The sequence below is a fragment of the Piliocolobus tephrosceles genome, chromosome 1 (genome assembly GCF_002776525.5).
Source record: "Piliocolobus tephrosceles isolate RC106 chromosome 1, ASM277652v3, whole genome shotgun sequence".
Lineage (NCBI taxonomy): Eukaryota > Metazoa > Chordata > Mammalia > Primates > Cercopithecidae > Piliocolobus > Piliocolobus tephrosceles.
The window spans coordinates 26,959,625-26,981,699 of record NC_045434.1 but is presented as its reverse complement, the minus strand read 5'-3'; the positions used below and the strand labels follow the sequence as shown (position 1 = coordinate 26,981,699).

General features: G+C 36.9%; 1 long non-coding RNA gene across 1 annotated transcript; it reads left to right on the top strand.

Annotated features, from left to right (window-relative positions):
• Positions 1-14,452: 14,452 nt before the first annotated feature.
• On the top strand, positions 14,453-21,767 carry LOC111539267. The gene is made up of 3 exons (XR_002730621.1): positions 14,453-14,544; positions 18,845-19,820; positions 21,389-21,767. It is a non-coding gene; the product is annotated as an uncharacterized LOC111539267 (long non-coding RNA).
• Positions 21,768-22,075: the final 308 nt, after the last annotated feature.

The following is a 22,075-nucleotide window of genomic DNA, read 5'->3' as shown; positions in this document are numbered from 1 at the left end:
ATTTCTAGATTTTTGTATGAGAAAGGTGTACAGACTATACAGTATATCAGTTTACTAGAACTGTAAGTATATTATCCAGCCGTTTAAAAGATTTTTTTTAAGTTGAGAAAAAGGAGAAATGTGCATGAATTTCATTTTCTGTTTATTCTAAAAATAAAGCAAAAGGGTAAAGCTTCCCTGGCCTACTTATTTCTGACCATATTTATCTTCCATAAAGTTTACACAGACATAGCTAAGTTATTTCATTTCCTACTGTTAAAAGAATTTCCAAAGCTTTGAATTTACCACTGTAAAGATACTTTCTAGAATACTGTCACTGAATATTGCTCTATGTTGATACCCTACGGCTGCCTAAGTTAAGACCTGCCTGTTACTAGTTATGTAATCTTAAACTAATAATTTAATATAGGAATAAATACCATATCTACCCCAAATAGTTGTTGAAAGGGATACATGAAATAAGAAAGTAATATGCTTATTTCAGTGCCTGGTCATAGTAGGCTCTACGCTGAGTTATATTATAAATAAATGATGACAATAATAATAATAACATTGAATTTGTATTTGATCACCAAATTCCAGATGACCCTGAAGCACCAACCACATTTGGTTCAAAACAGATCTTTTGTGGCATCTAATTATCTACACATTTTAATAAAAATCCCAGCTGTCATTGTGAGGTATAAGAAGATCAAACTCTATGCTTTGGCATCCTTTCTAAGGCTAGGCTGAAACACTAAATTCTATCATTATGTATGTAACTCTGGAATTCTTTAAGTGTTTAAATTAATTAATGTAAGAGATAAACACTGAACATGGCACCTGGTGCTTTGTGGGCATAAGTCGGTTTTCTTCCTATCATTATTATTTCATGTCTTGCCACAACTCTAGAAGAAAAGAATGGAATGCCAAGGCTTGAGAAGTGTCTGCCACGTCAGTGTCAAGATTGCTGGATGACTGTTTATTGAATATGTAAACGGAAAACTTCCTTGAACACCCCCGCCCCCACTCCCCTTCCAGTTAATCAAATTTCAGCATTTGTTAAGTAGAGTTCCTGCACTGGTCTATGTCTTAAATTAAGTGTACAGAAGAAAGTTTATAAATAAATTCAAGCTATTCAAAAGTAATCACTATGAGTTATTTGATCATATAAAGAAATTATACTGATTTTCCAGAAAATGGTCACCACATTTTCTTGGCCATGCCACATACAGCACACTTGGAGATTGTTCACATGAAAGTCTTGGCTAGTAGCTTTTTTCATTGGCCTGGAACTGATTCTGACATCAGAAGAATTATAAACCAGGATTGTCCATGCAAGGCTACTCAGCATAACTAAGCAAAAGTACCTACTTTTCTATGTACTTGGCCAAAATCTTGGTCAATAATGTATGTTGATTTTACATTTTATCTCATGGATGATATTGATTTCAGTATGTTTTATTTCAAAATACTTTTTAAAGTTTCCATTTACATATCTGGTAAAACTAGAATGTCTCTCTGCTCATTTTTCTTTTTTTCTTTTTTTTGCAATAGCAATCTCTAGGTACATTTGTGAAGGGAATAATGACATGAGTGTCATGTCCAAAATTAAATCTCATCATTTTTGAAAAAAATATATTGGGATAAAAGAAAGTTGTATAGAGTATGGAACCCAGACCCAACCACAAAATGTTTTGGAATTCTTCTTGTACAGAGTCTGGATAAATCTGTTATCGAAAAGATTTTTTTTCTGCCCCCTGGGAAGTAAAGGTTTGACATAAAGTCTGAGGCAGTGCATCACTTTGAGCTGGAATAACCTTCCCAAGGAGGATTTCCTTAAGCAGATGAATAGAGAGGTTTGAGTCACTGTGACTGGAATGAATTAAACTGCTTTTCACAATAATGTAAAAGGTTAGAATTAAGAGATGACAATGTATTTCAGGAAATTGTTTCCTTTAGAGGAATATTTCTTTCCTACGTATATATTTTGATTACACTGCTCAGTCTTAGACTCACGAATGTCTGTGATGCTAAATTGTCCTTCCCACATTGCTGGCCATGAGTGATCAGGCCTAGAGAAAGTTAATAAAGGTTCAGTTTGCACTTTATTACTTGTAAGCTGTCTTACCTTCCCTAGGAACTTAGTATGAGCAGCCACTCCAACTACATCAAATCTCTAATATATATGACCCTATATTAAAATCTTTGCATAATTTATTCTACCCTTGTCTTTCTTAACACTTCCATTGACTTTTCCTCTGTTTCGTTAACCCCAGCTGCTGTAACGCCAAAAGTAATAGAAATATACTACATAAAGTCTCCAATAAGTCTTCCTAATCACTGTCCAGTTCTCCTCCACATTGTGATTTAAGGACCCAAGATGCTTTTGTCTTGTGGTTCTGTCATCCTCAACATGTGGCTTCAAGTTACCATGTTAATTTTCATCAAACTGTTCAAAGAAAAAATCATGGAGTTTGAAGCACAGGAAATTTTTATAGGGCAGATATTTCAGTAGTACATATTACTTCTGCTCGGATGACACTGGTTACAGCTAGTCACATGACAGGGATTTAATAGAGGCTGGAAAATGTATTCTTACTACATGCCCAGGAAGGAACGTAAGTGAGTTTGGCAAAGAACTGACCAGTAATAAATCACACTCTCTTTCTTTCTTCATCAGTCTAATATTTTTTTTAGTTGAAAGGTTACAGTTGTCCTTGGGAAGCTACAGTTCTACTAATTTCTAACTAATTGCAACCTGAGGGAAGTGAGAGATTTTTATATTCTAGAAGTCAGAGGAGTTAATTTGCATGCAGTAGTTCTTAAACTCCATGTGTGTTCTAGTCTTTACAGTCACTTGCTGTGGATCAGGAGAAGCCAAGACCAAAAAATACAAAGACAGACATGGAAGCTCGATCTTCACCATATGTTGGTAGAGGAATAAAAAAGGGACGCAGACCAGGATTGCTAAAGTCCAACATGGACTTGGCTGTTGATTTTCCACCCCTGGGTATGAAAAATAGATTCAAAAATAGGTCCAATTGAATCCATACAAACAAACCTCAATTATCTCCATATAGACTTAGATGAACGCTTCTAATATTTACAAATTAGCAGAAACTTATTCTGGATCTCTGTAAATATCTACTCTAGGACAAATTTTTTTTTTCTGCAAAAGTCAGTTTTCAGAGGGTATGCAACTGGATTGATGTGACTTCCTGTCAATATAATTGAGTTAATTGAGCCTAGATCATATAAATTTCAGAGCACAGAGAGGATGGTATGGCATTGCAGTACTGAAGATTCAAAAGGTCATCCTAATTGAGGATTCATTGACTATAGAAACTAAAGGTGTATCCACTTGGTGCTATCTGACATTGGTTTTTCAGCTACACTTCCTGACACCTCTCCAGAAGTACAAAAATAAAGATGCAATATGCCCTCACTTTCCTGACATACATTAATTATGTATAGAGATAGATACTAAACATTTTAAATGACCAAGAGAGGTTAATTTATATATTTGGGCTGGGACTTAATGTTTAGCTTCTTAAATTCAACAAAACACTTTTCCAGGCTCTTTGGAGATGTGAAGAAGGAATGACAATAAATGACTTAGCCTAGATAATTTTAGTGATGTTGTGGGAGGAGATAAGCAATACATACATTTAACTATAATAAACTATAATGTATGAAATAATAGTAGTGCTGAAGCAGAAATATAAACAAGATATAATGGCAATACAGAAGATGAATGGATTAATTCTATTTGGGCAGTATCTTAAAGGGCTCATAGGAAAGTATTTAAGTTGAATCTTGGAGGAGGATTGGATTACAGATGCTAGAATGATGCAAGAAAATTTATGTGAGCAAAAGTGCAGAAATAAGCAAGGTCATATGGTTAGGGAGTAGAGAATAATCTGATTTCACTGGAACGAATTCATTCATTATTCGATAAATATTTATTGAGTGCTTATTATGTGCCAGATACTATTATAGGCACTTATGATACATCAATGAACAAAAACAGATTAAAACATAACAAAACAAAAACCCTGACTTGGATCCTCTTATGGGAAGGAGGAGCATAGAGAATGTAAGAGACCATAAGATAAGAGGAAAAAGATTGACGCCATTATATTGAGCACCTTAAATTATTTCCTAATAAGCTAAAGAAGCTGAGTTTAGAATGTGGATTTGGAAGTCTTCGCATACATATGAGAACAAAAGTCTCTGGGGATAAATTGGGTTTCCTAGAGAGAGAAGACACCTGAGGAAAGAATTCTGAAGAATGGCAACAGGAAACCAGGAAGGCAGAGAAAGAGCTGGTACAGCAGACTGAAAAGGAATTTTCAGAACATAAGGTTTCTGAAGGAAAGGAGAGCACTTTTCTTTGCACCACTGAATCTCCAGTGTCTAACACAGCCCCCTCAACAGAGCAGGTGCTCTTTTATCTTTTAAATCCATATGTTATTGAAAGACATCAGGAGATAGCATTAGGGAGGAAAAACTTTAAAAAGTGAGCAGAAAAATCTTCCCAATTGTTAAATCAGATAAGTAATTATGCTGGTTATTCTCTTTGCCCCTCGCAATCCTTTATCTGTCTCCTGAACCCCCTAGAGGACTGACCTCTACAAACTGTGTTATTTGAGCTTCCTGCCCTCTGTCTTAAGATTGGGTTAACCAATGGGAGACACCAACAGGACATTATGGGTAAAAGAAATGATAAGTAAGGGAATTTCTTCGGCTCCCCCTCCCTGGTGGTCCATAGTTTTGACAGAAGCTGATTTTCCTCTACTAAGACCACAGCTCATATCAGGCAGCTACAGCTCTTGCTCATTTCTGGTAACACTTCTTTCTCCACTTGCTTTCCCGCTCTTGCTGGTCTCTGGATACCTCGTCACTCTGCTTGGCTTCTGTAACCTCCCACCGGGTTATTTCACCTCACCAACATTCACGTTATAAAATTAAACCCTTTGAATGTGCCATTTCCTACTAGACCATGACTGATGGCGTCATTAAAATCTTTTGAGATCATTCATAACACTTCAGGGATACTGTAAAGGATTAATTAGGTGGGGGAATCTAAATTCAGGTAGGCTATGTCAGTTAATAGTGGGAAAGTAGAGACTGTGTGTAGAGACTTCTCTTGAGTAATGTAAAAATGAATGGAAGGAGAAATGGCATGATGTAAAGAAGAAAGGGCTAGGGAAGATTTTTCATGTATCTATTTATTTAGGATGAGGCAAAATTCATCCCATAAATGTGTTCAACAGAATGCACCAATAGAAAATCAAAGAGTAGGAATTTAAGGCTCAGAAATAATAACCACTGGAGCCCTATCTCAGAGAAGTCAGGTTTAACACCCACTAAAACCTGTGAAAGAAGTAGGGATACTTTTTCTGGAACAGAAATGAAAAATGTAAGGTTGGTGAAAGACAGAAATAGAATTAGTGATAGAAAACAAGAAAGCTGAGGGAGGTTATATCTGAGGGTCCCTCTTTTCTGGGCAATATATGATGAAGCAGTGTTTGCTAATATAGTCATAGGAAACCACATACGATTTCAGATAAACAGAAAAAGGGAGTAAGTTTGAGTTGTGAGTTTAACTTTATGAAATGGGTGTTGAGAAAGAGATTTTCAGAACTCTGCAATTTCATCTTTTATGTTGCAACGAGTAGGATAGATGAGAAAAGAAGAAACCACTGTATTTGTAGAAATTGCAATAGTCTAGAGCAAGAGTGAATGAGGGTCTGACCTGATCAGAGAAGAGTGGGGCTAAATAAGAGGATGCAGCAGAGAGTCTCTTAATGCATTTACTATATGCACCATGCCCAGTTTTATATAAGGCACAATGGAGACTCTACAAAGAGCAGAGAACATACTTCCTACCTCAAAGGAGCTCACAAGCTAGCTGGAAAAGCAGAGATATATAGCAAGGACTGGAGTATCAAAACACTATCAAACTAGGGGTCAGGCCCAGATTTCTAATCCCTGCCTGCCACTAACTTAATATCAGATGATGCATCAGGTGATTTGCTTTGTCATCTGCACCTCATCTTCTTTATTTGACCAATGAAGAAGTTAAAAATTGATGGTTTCTTTGGTTTTTAAATACCACTCTTCAATAAAAGGAACCGGGGTTCCTTGGAGAAATTCCTACTGTGAGGGCTGGGACAGGTAAAATAGAAGAAGCTGGAGGATCTTGCAGTGCCAAAAGGAAGGAAGTGCTCAACACACAGATAGATGGGGGCATGTCAAAGGAAATCAGAAGCCAACCCAAAGGCAATCCCAATGGCCAAACCTGAAGCAACTTGTTCAACAAAATAAATAACATGGCATTAGATTATAACCCAAAATATAAAATACTAGTTGGCTATCCTTATCTGAAATGCTTGAGACCAGAAGTTCTTCAAATTTCAGACTGTCTCAGATTTTTGGAAATTTGCATATATATAATGAGATATTTTAGGGATGGGACCCAAGTGTAAACATGCAATGCATTTCTGCTTTTTATACACATCACCTAAAGGTAATTTTATACAATATTTTAAATAATTTTGTGCATGAAACAAAGTTCTGACTGCATTTTCACAGCAACCCATCACATGAAGTCAGGTGTAGACTTCTTTCCTTGTGGCATCATGTCAGTGCTCCAAAAGTTTGGGATTTTGGAGCATTTCAGATTTTGGATTTTCAGATTAGGGATGATCAATCTGTGACTCTACATGAGTGCACACCAATATCAATAAATGACTGAATTAAAAAAACTGAAAAGTTAAATCTTTCTTACAGAAGAATTTCAAATAATATATGTAACTACACCTCCCACTAAAAAAGATGAAACTTGACACCCCTCTACACATACCCTGAGAGTAGACTAGGCTTAACGACTCAACCCCAAGCAACAGAATAGGGAAAGGGAAAAATAGTAACTTTACACTTTTCTTCTTTACAGGAGAAAGCTGGCCAACATGACATTAACCAAGTGATGAGGGTTAATATCCCCAGAAATGTCATGTGATTATCATATACCCTCAATAGAATATGATGAGAAGGGCATTTCACCTCTGTGGTCTTCTTCCCAGAAACCCATAATCCCAGTCTAATTACGAGAAAGACATCAGATAAACTCAGATTGGAGAACATTCTACAGGATATCTTGCCAGCACTCCTCAGGACTACCAAGGTCATTTAAAAAAAAAAAAAAAAAAAAAAAGGAAAGACTGAGAAAAAAGAGGAAAGACTGAGAAACTGTCACAGACCAGAGGAGACTGGGGAGAGATGACAACTAAATGCATTGTGCTACCTTGGGTCAAATCCTGGACTAGAAAGAGGACATTAATGAAAAAACAGATGAAAAACAAATAAAGCCGGGAATTCAGTTAATTTAAAAAAAAAAAATGATGGTCTCTAAAGTCTCTTCCAGCTGGTAGCTATAATAATAGCATTTATTATCTAATTGCTTCAAAACTGTTCATACTGCTTACAAAGTGCTAAGAGCTCATGAAGTAAGGGAACTATTAAAGTAGAATGCAAGGCTTTAATCAGCTTTTTCCTCCCTCTCTCTTCTGACTTCCTGTAGTTGTGTGTTTCAGTGATGTAGTATATGATTAGTTCATTTTTGAGGCAATAGTGTAATAGTGAAAGTCTGCTGTCTCTTGTTACTTTCCCAAGTCAGTGCCTATCCTCTTTTCATAGTAAGAATGGCCTCTAGTGAACCAGCAGGCTTCCATCCATTTGCAGTCCTGAGCCATGGGGCTCCCGTGCTGTGCTATCATGCTCTTACACGGTTGCTATGGTGATGGTCATGGTGGCAGGCCTACCTTTGGCTCATTTGATTTTCCTGGACAGTTTCTTTGCTTTAAAAAAAAAAAAAAAATACACACACACACAGTTTATGAAGCCCCAATGTGAAATCATGCTGGCTGTGATTCATGACATTTTCCTGAGACTTTATAATGTTTCTTTTTTCTAAATAAGCAATTTCAGGTCAGGTAAAAATGTGAGTAAATCATGCCTGGCTCTTGTTCCAGATGTATCAATTTCTGTTCATTCCCCTTTTTCCCCCTCATGGCTTTGGGACAATAAAAATAAGCAATGCCTCCACTCTGGAGCCTTTCTGAGTATGCAATATATAAATGGTATACCGTGCAGGGAGCAAAATTTCCTTACCTTGGTCATTACCAACCTTAGCATTTTCTCTGGCAATTATCTGAAACAGAGCAATAACGTGGAGTAATGATCTTGGCACACTTGAGACCCTGGGAGGATCAAAGAGGCTGATGTGACAGTTCATGGAACAGGGAGGAAGCAAACCGTCCCCCACTGCCAACACTAACACAGCTATGTGCTTGGGAGTCTGGGAGAGCCCAGTTGCCAAGTGTCTGCCTGCATTTTCTTTGAGGGGGCCAGCCCCAGAGCAGGTCAGGAAAATTGTGGCTTTTATCAAGCAGACACTGTGGCTCTCTTTGAGGATGGCCAAAGACTCACTCACTGCTAGTAACTGCCACACATGTGGTCTTTTAAAGAGAGGACATGAATATTTTCATTAACTGGGAAAGAAGGTGCCCACATGAGACTTCATTTATTTGGGAGACTTAGGGCAAGGCTGAAAGGGGCAGGATGTTTATAAAGAAATTAACAGTGAGGGCTCTGGAGACAGACTGCCTGGGTTTTAATCCTGGCCCTTTAAGTTACCATTCTGTGCAACGTAAGCAAATTCTAACCTCTCTGCCTAAGCTCCCTATCAGTAAAATGCAAGTAATGGTAATACCCACGTCACAGGCTGTGCTGGCGATTAACGTGGAGAAGTACCGAGAACACTGCTTGGCACATGATAAGTACTCAACAAATGTCAACTGCTATCGTTATTTTCAGGATAGGAGGGTGGTATCCAAATCCTGGGCTTACACAACGGGTTTTTCATAGAGAGAAGTCCACAAAGGTAGAAAGGGTAGTCCTTGGTGAGCCTTAAATGGACTTGGCCAAAGAAGTTTACATGTTTATGTAGCCTGGGTGACAGAGCGAGACTCTGTCTCAAAAAAAAAAAAAAAAAAAAAAAAGAAAAGAAAAAAGAAATGGGGCCTTCTGAGGAAGAAACTGGTAGTGCTATGGATTTTTAATTAGAGGGATGCTGCAGAAACTGACCCTGAGAAAATATCCTGCTTTATGTCGAGCTCTTCCCCGTATAACACAGAAAGATTTTTCTATCATTATTGTGTCCAGCATATAAGTATTAAAAACTAAAACATCTCGGTAATTTAACAAAATTTCTTAATAAAACACTAACTCCTCAGAGTTTTACAAGTACAGAGTACCTTTATATAGAGCATATTATAATGAAGTGCATAATAATTTTCATAACAAATGTGATTTGTCAACTGAGAATTCTCTTTTAAGAAGATTCTCTTTTCCTAGTTCCATGCACTTTTCTAATGGTAGAGCTGACATTTGGATCTGTGCAACTATGTGTAAAATAGATCTTACACATTTTGGCCAAAAGGCCAAGTTATTTCAATTACACAAACGTATGAGAAGAAAGTCCAGTATAAATTGGTTTTTCAAATACTCCTCGAAATTAAATTCAAAATATTACTCCAAGTGTAAGTCATAAATTCTACAAATAGAATGATTTGCAGAGGCACAAATATTCCATTTATATTATATTTGGAACACTAAGCTACTTGGATTTAGGTCCATTTTTTTCTGTGTGTGTGCGTGTGTGTGTGTGTGTGTGTGTGTTTTATACTTTAAGTTCTGGGATACTTGTGCAGAACACGCAGGTTTGTTATATAGGTATATACATGACATGGTGGTTTGCTGCACCCATCAACCCATCATCTACATTAGGTATTTCTCCTAATGCTATCCCTCCCCCAGCCCCACACCTCCTGACAGGCCCTGGTATGTGATGTTCTCCTCCCTGTGTCCACGTTTTCTCATTGTTCAACTCCCACTTATGAGTGAGAATATGTGGTGTTTGGTTTTCTGTTCCTGTGTTAGTTTGCTGAGAATGATGGTTTCCAGCTTCATCCATGTCCCTTCAAAGGACATGATCTCATCCTTTTTATGGCTGCATAGTATTCCATGGTGTATATGTGCCACCTTTTCTTTATCCAGTCTATCATTGATGGGCATTTGGGTTGGTTCCAACTCTTTGCTATTGTGAACAGTGTGGCAATAAACATATGTGTGCATGTGTCCTTATAGTAGAATGATTTATAATCCTTTGGGTATATACCCAGTAATGGGATTGCTGGGTCAAATGGTATTTCTGGTTGTAGATCTTTGAGGAATCACCAAACTGTCTTCCACAATGGTTGAAATAATTTACACTCCCACCAACAGTGTAAAAGTGTTCCAATTTCTTCATATCTTCTCCAGCATCTGTTGTTTCCTGACTTTTAATGATCGCCATTCTAACTGGCATGCGATGGTATCTCATTGTGGTTTGGATTTGCATTTCTCTAATGACCAGTGATGATCAGCTTTTTTTCATAGTGTGTTGGCCACATAAATTTGTTCTTTTGAGAAGTGTCTGTTCATATCTATCGCCCAATTTTTGATGGGGTTGTTTGTTTTTCTCTGGTAAATTTGTTAAAGTTCCTCGTAGATTCTGGACATTAGCCGTTTGTCAAACAGATAGATTGCAAAAATATTCTTTCATTCTGTAGGTTGCCTGTTCAATCTAATGATAGTTTCTTTTGCTGTGCAGAAGTTCTTTAGTTTAATGAGATCTCATTTGTCAATTTTGGCTTTTGTTGCCATTGCTTTTGGTGTTTTAGTCATGAAGTCTTTGCCCATGCCTATGTCCTGAATGGTGTTGCCTAGGTTTTCTTCTAGAGTTTTTATGGTTTTAGATCTTACATTTAAGTCATTTATCCATCTTGAGTTAATTTTTATATTAGGTGTAAGGAAGGGGTCCAGTTTCAGTATTTTGCATATGTCTAGACAGTTTTCCCAACACCATTTATTAAATAGGGAATCCTTTCCCCATTGCTTGTTTTTGTCTGATTTCTCAAAGAGCAGATGGTTGTAGATATTTGGCATTATTTCTGAGGCCTCTATTCTCTTCCATCGGTCTATATATCTGTCTTGGTACCAGTACCATGCTGTTTTGGTTACAGTAGCTTGTAGTATCGTTTGAAGTCAGGTAACATGATGCCTCCAGTTTTGTTCTTCTTGCTAAGGATTGCCTTGGCTATAAAGGCCATTTTTTGGTTCCATATGAAATTTAAAGTAGTTTTTTTTTTTTTTTTTTCTAATTCTGTGAAAAAATTCAATGGTAGCTTGATGGGAATATCTTTGAATCTATAAATTACTTTGGAAGGTATGGCCATTTTCACGATATTGATTCTTCCTATCCATGAGCATGGAATGTTTTTTCATGATTTCCTTGACCAGTGGTTTATAATTCTCCTTGAAGAGATCCTTCACATCCCTTGTAAGCTGTATTCCTAGGTACTTTATTCTCTTTGTAGTAATTGTGAATGGGAGTACACTCATGATCTGGCTGTCTGTTATTGGTGTATAGGGATGTTTGTGATTTTTGCACATTGATTTTGTATCTTGAGACTTTGCTAAAGTCACTTATCAGTTTAAGGAGCGTTTAGGCTGAGATGATGGGGTTTTCTAAATATATAATCATGTCATCTGCAAACAGAGACAATTTGACTTCCTCTCTTCCTATTTGAATACACTTTATTTCTTTCCATTGCCTGATTGCCCTGGCCAGAATTTCCAATACTTTATTGAATAGGAGTGGTGAGAGAGGGCATCCTTGTCATGGGCCGGTTTTCAAAAGGAATGCTTCCAGCTGTTGCCCATTCAGTATGATATTGGCTGTGGGTTTGTCATAAATATCTCTTATTATTTTGAGATATGTTCCATCAATACCTAGTTTATTGAGAGATTTTAGCATGAAGGCGTGTTGAATTTTATTGAAGGCCTTTTCTGCATCTATTGAGATAATCATGTGGTTTTTGTCACTGGTTCTGTTTATGTGATGGATTACATTTATTAATTTGCATATGTTGAACTGGCCTTGCATCCTAGGTAGTAAAGCTGACTTGATCGTGGTGGATAAGCTTTTTGATGTGCTGCTGAATTCAGTTTGCCATTATTTTATTGAAGATGTTTGTATCGATGTTTATCAGGGATATTGGCCCGAAATTTTCTTTTTTTGTTGTGTCTCTGCCAGGTTGTGGTATCAGGACAGTGCTGGCCTCATAAAATGAGTTAGGGAGGATTCTCTCTTTTTCTATTGTTTGGAAGAGTTTCAGAAGGAATGGTACCAGCTCCTCTTTGTACCTCCGATAGAATTCAGCTGTGAATCTGTCTGTTCCTGGGCTTTTCTTGTTTGGTAAGCTATTAATTACTGCCTCAATTTCAGAACCTGTTATTTGTCAATTCAGGCATTCGACTTCTTCCTGGTTTAGTCTTTGGAGGGTGTATGCGTCCAGGAATGTATCCATTTCTTCCAGATTTTCTAGTTTATTTGCATAGAGGTGTTTATAGTATTCTCTGATGGTATTTTGTATTTCTGTGGGATCAGTGGTGATATCCCCTTTATCATTTTTTATTGTGTCCATTTGATTTTTCTCTTTTCTTCTTTATTAGTCTGGATAGCAGTCTGTCTATTTTGTTAATCTTTTCAAAACACCAGCTTATGGATTCATTGATTTCTTGCAGGGTTTTTTGTGTCTCTATCTCCTTCAATTCTGCTCTGATCTTAGTTATTTCTTGACTTCTTCTAGCTTTTGAATTTGTTTGCTCTTGCTTCTCTAGTTCTTTCAATTGTGATGTTAGGGTATGGATTTTAGATCTTTCCAGCTTTCTGATGTGGGCATTTAGTGCTATAACTTTCCCTCTAACTACTGCTTTAACTGTGTCCCAAAGATTCTGGTATGTTGTGTCTTTGTTTCATTGGTTTCAAAGAATTTATTTATTTCTGCCTTAATTTCGTTATTTACCCAGTAGTCATTCATGAGCAGGTTGTCCAGTTTCCATGTAGTTGTGTGGTTTTGAGTGTGTTTCTTAATCCTGAGTTCTAATTTGATTGCACTGTGGTCTGAGAGACTGTTTGTTATTATTTCCTTTCTTTTGCATTTACTGAGGAGTGTTTTACTTCCAATTATGTGGTCAATTTTAGAATATGTGTGATGTGGTGCTGAGAAGAATATATATTCTGTTTATTTGGGGTGGACAGTTCTGTAGATGTCTATTAGGTCTGTTTGGTCCAGAGTTGAGTTCAAGTCCTGAATATCCTTGTTAATTTTCTGTCTCATTGATCTGTCCAACACTGACAGTGGGGTGTTAAAGTCTCCCACTATTATTGTGTCTAAGTCCCTTTGTACATCTCTAAAAACTTGCTTTATGAATCTGGGTGCTCCTGTATTGGGTGCATATATATTTAGGATTGTTTGATCTTCTTGTTGCATAGATCCCTTTACCATTATGTTATGTCCTTCTTTGTCTCTTTTGATCTTTGTTGGTTTAAAGTCTGTTTTATCAGAGACTACAATTGCAAACCCTGCTCTTTTTGCTTTACATTTTCTTGGTAAATATTTCTCCATCCCTTTATTTTGAGCCTATATGTGTCTCTGCATGTGAGATGGGTCTCCTGAATACAGCATACTGATGGGTCTTGATGCCTTATCCAATTGCCAGTCTATGTCTTTTAATTGAAGCATTTAGCCCATTTACATTTAAGGTTAATATTGTTTTCTGTGAATTTGATCCTGTCATTATGATGCCAGCTGGTTATTTCATGTGTTAAAAGCTGCTTTAAATTTTGTATTTTTACTTTTTACTGATACATAGTATTTTACATTTTAAGGAAGGTGGATGTGATGTTTTGTTACATGCATAGGTTGTGTAATGATCAAGTTGGGATATTTGAGGTATTTATCACTTTGATTATTTTTTCTATGTGTTGGGAACAATTCAAGCTACTCTCTTCTAGCTATTTTGAAATACATAATACATTGTTGTAACTATAGTCACTCTACTTTGCTGTTGAACAATAGAAGTTGTACCTTTTATCTAACTGTATGTTTGTACCTGTTAACCTACCTCTCTTCATCCCTGCTTCACCTACCCACCCTTCCCAGACTCTAGTATGTATCATCTGTTTTTAAAAGCCCTTCCCATCTTTTCTCTCTCTCCTATACCTTTTTCCTTCCTTCTTTCCATCAATAAAGATGTAATAAGTATCTTCTCTCTGCTAGATACTGTACCAGATGCTTCCATATTTGTTTTCATCAGCCCAATGTTTTTGGTTTGTTTGTTTTCCTATTAAAGCTTCACTGTCAATGATGATAGTAAAGAGCCCTGAATAAAGCACCATAACAGTTGTTTCATGAAGTTCTCTTATAAAGACTCACACTTTATAAGAAAACTACTATTGCAATGCTTCTTGGGGGATTCTCCAAGCTTTCTTTGAGGCCTTCATGATCTCCCTTTTCAGTGAACCAAGTCCCCTCCAAGGAGAGACACCTTTGGTGTCAACTGAGATTCTTAAGAATTGGATCCTGGTTGTGATTCCTATGTGACCTGAAGGTAAGCCAGTAACTCAATTTATCTCATATTTGGTTTCTTAAACTAATATTTTATGAATACTTGCCACATAGTGCAAAATAAATAAAGCATATATATGGACAAATCATTTGATTTTGGATTCTTTAATAAAAATACCAGAAAGGCAATAAAGTCAAGATTGAAAAAAGTTGTTCTTTTAGTGTTGAATTCACTTCTCCCTTCATGGAGTTTTTCCACATCCTTAAGGAGCTTAGAGTAACTTTAAAAAACAAACAACTAAGTGACTGGAAAGTAGATATTAAGAAAGAGTGGTGCAAATTCTGTGCATCCTATGATTTAACTAAAGAGATCATCTCATAGAAGAACAACACTGAAAACTTCTGCAGAGACAATGTGGTGCAGTGGAGACAGCACTAACTTCATTGCCAGCTGTGAGACCTTGAACTTCTTGGACCTCAGTTTCCACCTCTACAAAACAAGGAAGTTACAGTAAAATATCTATAAGATCTTCTCTGCACAGAATGCCTAGGATTCTCAGGACCACTTAGCAATAGCCTTCAGTATAAATTTCCAACCATTAATTTGAAAGTTCTTAGAATTTAAAAAAGTCATAATCTCTGCAGTTCTGCTCTAGTTCACTTCAAACTCACACCTTTTGATGGGTTAGCCAGAGAACATAGTGTTTTCTCAGAGTTCTTTGTTCTGAGTAGAGTTATGCTCCAGTTCTACTGCCTCTGGTTTATTTATTGTACATTGTACTAAAATTTGGCATCCAACTGTTTAATAAAACTCATTGCACCACAGTTGAAGGCTCCAGATTATTTACTACCTAGGGTCTTCTTAAATTTATTCCCACATAATAAGAGTGTGATAACAGCTGAAAAAACATTTCTAAAATCTGTATTCTTTTTCCTGGAGGCAGCTGAACTCAACTTTCACGGTTTGACCATCTTAACAGTCATCAAAGAAATGTATGGCCAGGATCAAGTATATGGCTATTCTTGAACACTGCCATCACTTGTATCTAGGTGAAATTGAGTTGAATGAGCAAAGGAGACTGAATAATACTTTTTTCATAGCGTTAAGGTTTAAGATAATTTATATAAAGTACTTGATATGTGGGAGACACACAGTAGGTCGTAGTCATTATCAAGGGATATGTTGATTTATTGAGCTCAATTCTCACCAAATCTCATTCCCACATAAAGCTCTTGCTAAACAGACACCTGCACTTTCCCATAACTATCATGCTTTCTTTTGCCTCTGAGCCATTTCTTCTGCCTGTTCCAATGCCTCATCCCACTCTTTTTAACTGATGAATTCCTATTCAACATTTGGAATCTCAAGATCCATTCATAAATTCAACAGTATTTATTAGGGACCTGCTATGTCTAAGAAACTGTTCTTGATGTTGTGGATATATCAGGGAACAAAACTCATTTGTGTTTTATCCTAACATGTCTTGTAATTATCAGCATGCTCATTTTTATCCCCACTGAACTGTACACTTGCTGGGAGTGAAGACAATGCCTCTCTTAAAAATACAGCACTGAACAAAAGTCTGACACAAAATAGCTGCTCAATAAACACTGAGCAAATAATATTAAGAATAAGAAATGAGAATACATAGAAAGATATACCTTGGTGGTGTTATTAGACTACTAATTACAACAGTAGCATATGAAGACACTATTCAGGTTGTGATCAACTGAAACCTAAAAACCTTTCTGATATTCACCATTATTTTATTCTCAAAAATCACAAAACAAATGTATTAGTCCATTCTCACACTGCTATCAAGATACTATCCAAGGCTGGATAATTTATCAACAGAGGAGTTTTAATTGATTCACAGTTCCACCTGGCTGGGAGGCCTCAGGAAACTTACAATCATGGTGGAAAGAGAAGCAGATACCTTCTCTACAAGATGGCAGGAGACAGAAAAAGCATATGTAGGAGGAAATGTTAAACACTTATAGAACTATCAGATCTTGCGAGAACTCACTATCACAAGAATAGCATAGGGGAAACTGCCCCCATGACCCAATCATCTCTCACCAGGTCTTGTCCTTGACACATGGGGATTATGGGATTATAATTCAAGATGAGATTTGGATGAAGACACAAAGCCAAACCATTTCAACAAAGGAGAATTATACATCTGTTTCAGTCTAGGTACAAGTTTATATTTTTCTAGAATTTTTATCCTTTTACCACAGAGGGAATATTTTTTTAAACAAGCTTTTAAGAAAGCCTCTAAGGCAAGAGAGAAAAAGGAATAGGACAGTCCCGAAGGAGCTAAGGTATAGACTAATGGGTCTTGCAGGGTATTTTCAAAAGACTAGTCAAGAGGGTGGCACTTGTGGAAAAGGAGCATGAAAGGAATGTCATGGAAAAGGAAGAAAACCTAAAACAGCAGAAAGAAAAAACTTTTATTTGAAAAAAAAAGAAGCACTACAGAGGAAAAGACATCAGTAATTAAAAACATGAAAACAGCAAAAACAGTAAAAGTAGTAAATGCGATTACAGATTATACATACAATTGTTTTATTGGATTTACTCAGCAGCTCTGTGGGTTCTGTAAGAGAGGCATCATCCTCCCCATTTCATAGATAAGGAAACCAAGATGCAGAGACTTGCCTAATTACATAGCCAGTAGTCGAAGTTCTCTGACTTATGATCTAAGAATATTCTCACATAAAAAAGGGGAAAGATAAGATTTAAAAAATCAAAGATAAGAATGAAGAGAAAGCAGTGATTAATAAATGTCTGTTGCATGAGTAGGACAGAGATATATAACAGGAAAGACTGAAAATACAAATTTCAACTTCAATGGAGAATATTTCTCTGGGGTCCCTAAACATTTTCAAGACTTTGGCTCCTGACTCCTACAGATATCACTGTGGATATGATGTAACTAAGTGGAAGAAATCCCTATTCTTGTTTATAAATTAAGAGATTAATTAATAAATAGTAAGTCAATTATTATTTGTTGACCACAGTATCAGTCAGGGTTGAGGCAGGAAAGAGATGGCTCACTCAAAGGGTAAAGAGCATTTAATGAAGGGACTATTTACACATTTGGAGGGAGGGAGAATAACCAAGGGACTGTTCATAGTGGGAAGTGGTCTTTACTCTTGCACCCCAAGGGCAATGAATGAGAGGGAGCACAGATCCCAGTGGGCGCTGCAGCCATGAGAGAAGGCTGCTTAACAAGAGTTGAGGTCTCTGGGTCTCTGACAGGAGAATGCAGCCATGATGATGACAGTAGAGAGAAGGATGCCATGCCAAATACCTTCTTTTCCAAAAAAAGATAAAATCAAGAAAGAAAGATAGGAATAAAGGGAAGAGATGAAAGACTGTACTACTTCAACAAAATATGAAAAAGGAGGAAAAAGCATCTTTCTTAAGGTGTGGGAATTTAGAAAATGGGGAAATATATACAAACTTTAGTTATATTTTCCAGTTTTGTCCATTCATTCTGCAACAGTGTAATGAATCTACTGCATTGCAGTCATTCAGAAACCTTGGGTTAACGGGACAATAACACAAAATCCCTGCCCCCAAAGAAATCAGTCCACTAGGATACACATGCAAGTGAACAACAGCAACAAAACCAAAATAATATAGTGTTATAAAAGATACACACACAATTCCATGGTGCAAAGACAGCAAGTGCTATTCTTGGTAGAGCTGGAGAAGATTTGCAAGTGAGAGGGACATCTGAATGGCATTTTAAATCAGCAGTTTTGCAAGACCAGGGAAATAAAGGCATCTCAAGTATGGGGTGTGGCTTGTGTCCAACTGTGGAAACTCTAAAGGACCTGATGATTTAAGGAGCTGCAACAATTCAGCCTGCCTTGAGTTTGGGGTGGTTGTGGGGGAGTATTATACTAAAGACCATTAACTTGACTCTAAATAACAGTTGCAGACTTTAAAGCAAGAAAGTGATATGGTTACATTTATGTATTAGAAAGACCATTACTGAAGTATTGTTTCCAATTTAAGGAATGGAAGCGGTGGGGAGGAGGAACAGTCAAGTATAAATTTATTTCCTCTAAATTTCTATCTTTCTGTCAGTCACTTTTTTCATCTTTATTGTATTTGCTTGATGTTTTTAAAAAGGGGGGCACATTTTAATCTGAGATAAGAAGAGAAGTGCAGAGTGAAAGATGGGGTTTATTTTCACACTGGTGTCATTGCCTTGCAGACAGTCTGGTAAGGTCCTGCAGGTAAAGGAGCTCTCCTACTCAACGACTGACCTTGGTAGGACCTTGGCCACCGATCTGCATTCAGGGAATTTCACTTCTTTCTCTTCTAGATGTGGCCAGTCCATCACCAAAGCCAGGAAAGAGATATGGGAAGGAAGCTTCATCCCCTACCCAGTGCATCATTATTGGCAACAGTAAGAAGCAGAGCTGGGAATTTGAGAAGCAAACCAATGCCTTCTGCTTCTCTTTATTATTCCTGACAACAGATGGAAAAGAGGCAAACCCTCACCTTCTGTGGTCGCTTCTGATACTCATCCGGGAACCTCATTCTCAGTAGCTACAGATTTCCCTAATCATTCATCTTAACTTAACTTGACACTGCATTTTAGTACCTTTCATGAGAAGGGTCTTGGGAGGCCGTAAACCTATGTTGGTGGGAAAAGAATGTACTGCATTAAATAGAGCAGGAGAGGAGCTGCAGATTTCCAGCTCTCACAGCTTGTTCGCTTGTGGAGACTAGGCTGCAATGTGCTCTTGAAATCATTGGGGTGGGCCTTGTTTCTGAGGAAATAAAGAGGCCCCAGAACCTCCCACGTGAGCGAAGAATGATTTCCAGATACTCAAATGGAGTGGCCTTCTGGCTTCATGAGCTGGATGTGCTTGGCAGTCTTTCCATCTGGCTGGCCAGTATCCTGAGGTTAGCAAAGCAGAAGGCAAATCTTTGGGGAGCTAAAAGACATGTGCACGTGCCAGTATTTTTGACAAATGCTCAGTTAATTGTTTTCTATTCTTCTCCCGAGACACAAATTGTATGCACCAGGCATCAAGAACTATCCCCATCCCACCACCCCAGATCCCAAGGGAAACTTCATAATTACACACATTTGGGCCAAGCATGTACCCCACAGGAAATGGACAGATCAGCCCCTAGGGATGAAAGAATGATGCAGGGCATGGGAAAGCAGAGAAATCTCCTGAGTGAGAAAGAAGACAAATTCACATAAGCCTGAGAGCTTATATACCAGTAGGAGAAACTTGGAATTTCTTGTCAGGATACTAAGGAAATGGTGGTCAGAAGAGGCCTGGGTAAGTTGATGAAAAATCTGTATTGTTCTTTATCTGGTAAACAATTTAGTATTTCAAAACCACAACATTCCAGGATGGAACTCAATTTTGGATCAGTTACTGGAAATAGTGGCATATACAATGGGTTCCAAAACAGATTATGCATAAGTAGAGATGAATCAGGGGTCTAAACTTTAAAATTCACGATCTTCATGAATGTTTTTTTCCAAATCTAGTCCTTTTACGATTTTGTCTCTTTTTTGTTCTACAGCTTTTTCTAGTTATATTTAGCTCCTGCCATTTATTCATCTAATATTTTGTAGTTGAGCACTGTGTACGATGCTTACATACTCTGCTCTTGTTGAGTTAGAAAGCTTTAGAAGATATAATTCTCTGAATGAATGTTAACTGGATGAAAATATCACCTGTACACACCAATGTTGCTTATCAGAGCAACAGACTGGAATAGTAAAGAGCCCCAGTTCTACTACCGACACTGCTGGAGAATTGGCTTCTGCAAAAGATAACTCAATTTCAACTTATGGTATTTTTGTCAAATGTTTTGAATCAAGAGATTTCTGCACTAGGTATAAAATCTAACCTCTCTCTACATGTTTTTAAAGTAATTTTTGTTTGCTTCCACTAAAGGTAGATTTTACAAGCAATGACAACATAACACGTCAAGTCAATTTAAAGATCTGCAATCTAAATAAGTTTCTTTAAGACAACTAAGATAATGAGTTACTTATTTAAGGATTGATTATCCATTCTCTTTGGAATTCATAATTTTCAGAGAGAATAGAAATTCCTCAAAAAAAAAAGTTGAATTTAAAAGGCATTGAAATCATAAAGATGAAACAGATATGTAGTTAGTTAATAGATATTACATGCCTGAGAAAATCTGTAAATAACTTCAATAAAATGTTTACTAAAAGAACAAGAGTACAAGAGAAGCAAGTATCAACAACAATGGTAAACCTAAAAAAAAAAAAAAAAAAAAAAAAAACTTGAACAAAAAAATATGTCATCAGGAAATAAATAAGTCAGACGAGAAGCAATATTGGTAAATTCAAGTTTAAAAATTTGACCAAGACATTCAATATAAGAAGCAGAAGTCGAATAAAATGAAATAAAGGCAAGAAAAAAAAAGTCTAAGGCAAAGGCAAATAAAGGAAAGAGATTGAACTAATTTTTGCTTTACAAAAATATTTTAAAAATAAAAACTTTATGATTGTTTAAAATCACATTAACTTATTTTAGAAAAAAAAAATGCTTTATTTTGTTTTGGCTTGTTTTTCAACCAGGAGATAGCCTAGTCTGTGTGAAATAGAAATACCAACCAGAAAGGTTTGTTGGATTAAAAATATATCACTACAGCTCTGAAATTAGTATAAGGCTAATTAGTATAAGGCTATGTGCATAGAGTGCCCTTTAATAAGCAGTAGTAAAACATTTTATAATGCTTTGTTTGAAAAATAAAAAAATCCCTCAATGAAGCCTCTTCCAGACATGTGTCATGGGTTTTTTGTTGCTGAATTCTTCCATATTAATAAACTAAGTTGCTCTTCCTTTCATTCCTTTGGCCACAGGACAGATGAAATTCACCAAAGTCTCTACCACAGACATTCTCAGATGGTCCTAATAAAAAGAAGAAACCCAAACCAGAACTGGTGGTCCACATTGTGAGAGTTGCTGAATATCATCACAAAGCAATAATTATCCAACAGCATGCTTGGTGGCTCAACATTCTGAAAGGCAAATGTCAAGGGCATATAGTCTCAACCATATTGCTAATGGGAGCTCATGTTTTTTGTGTTGGGTGGTCTTGTGTTCTGCCTGGTGGTCTTTCTTCTGCCTGCTATGACAGCACTAATGATTTCATGTACACAGTATTCACTTGTCTCCCTGTAGTAGTGCATGACAACTCATAAAAGACAGACTGCCCAGAAATGACACTGCAGTATTCCAGACATTTTCTCTCTTGGTGGTGACAGTTCCAAATCAAGCTGGCTCAGTGCTTTTAAGTCAAAGCATTTGTCTAAGTGGTGGTTCAAAACACAGTCTTAGATCTGGAAAATCAAACTAGGCTCTTCTCACCTCTCGCATCACTGCTGGTAATAAATATTCAACTGCTGGACCACAGATAGCAGATTATGACAGATGACACAGAATAGAATCCAACTCTTTCTTTCTTAACTGTGAAGAACTCATCTTTTGGTTACAGAGATTTCACTACCTGTTAATAAGCATAAGTAGGTCATTTTACAGATTTTCTT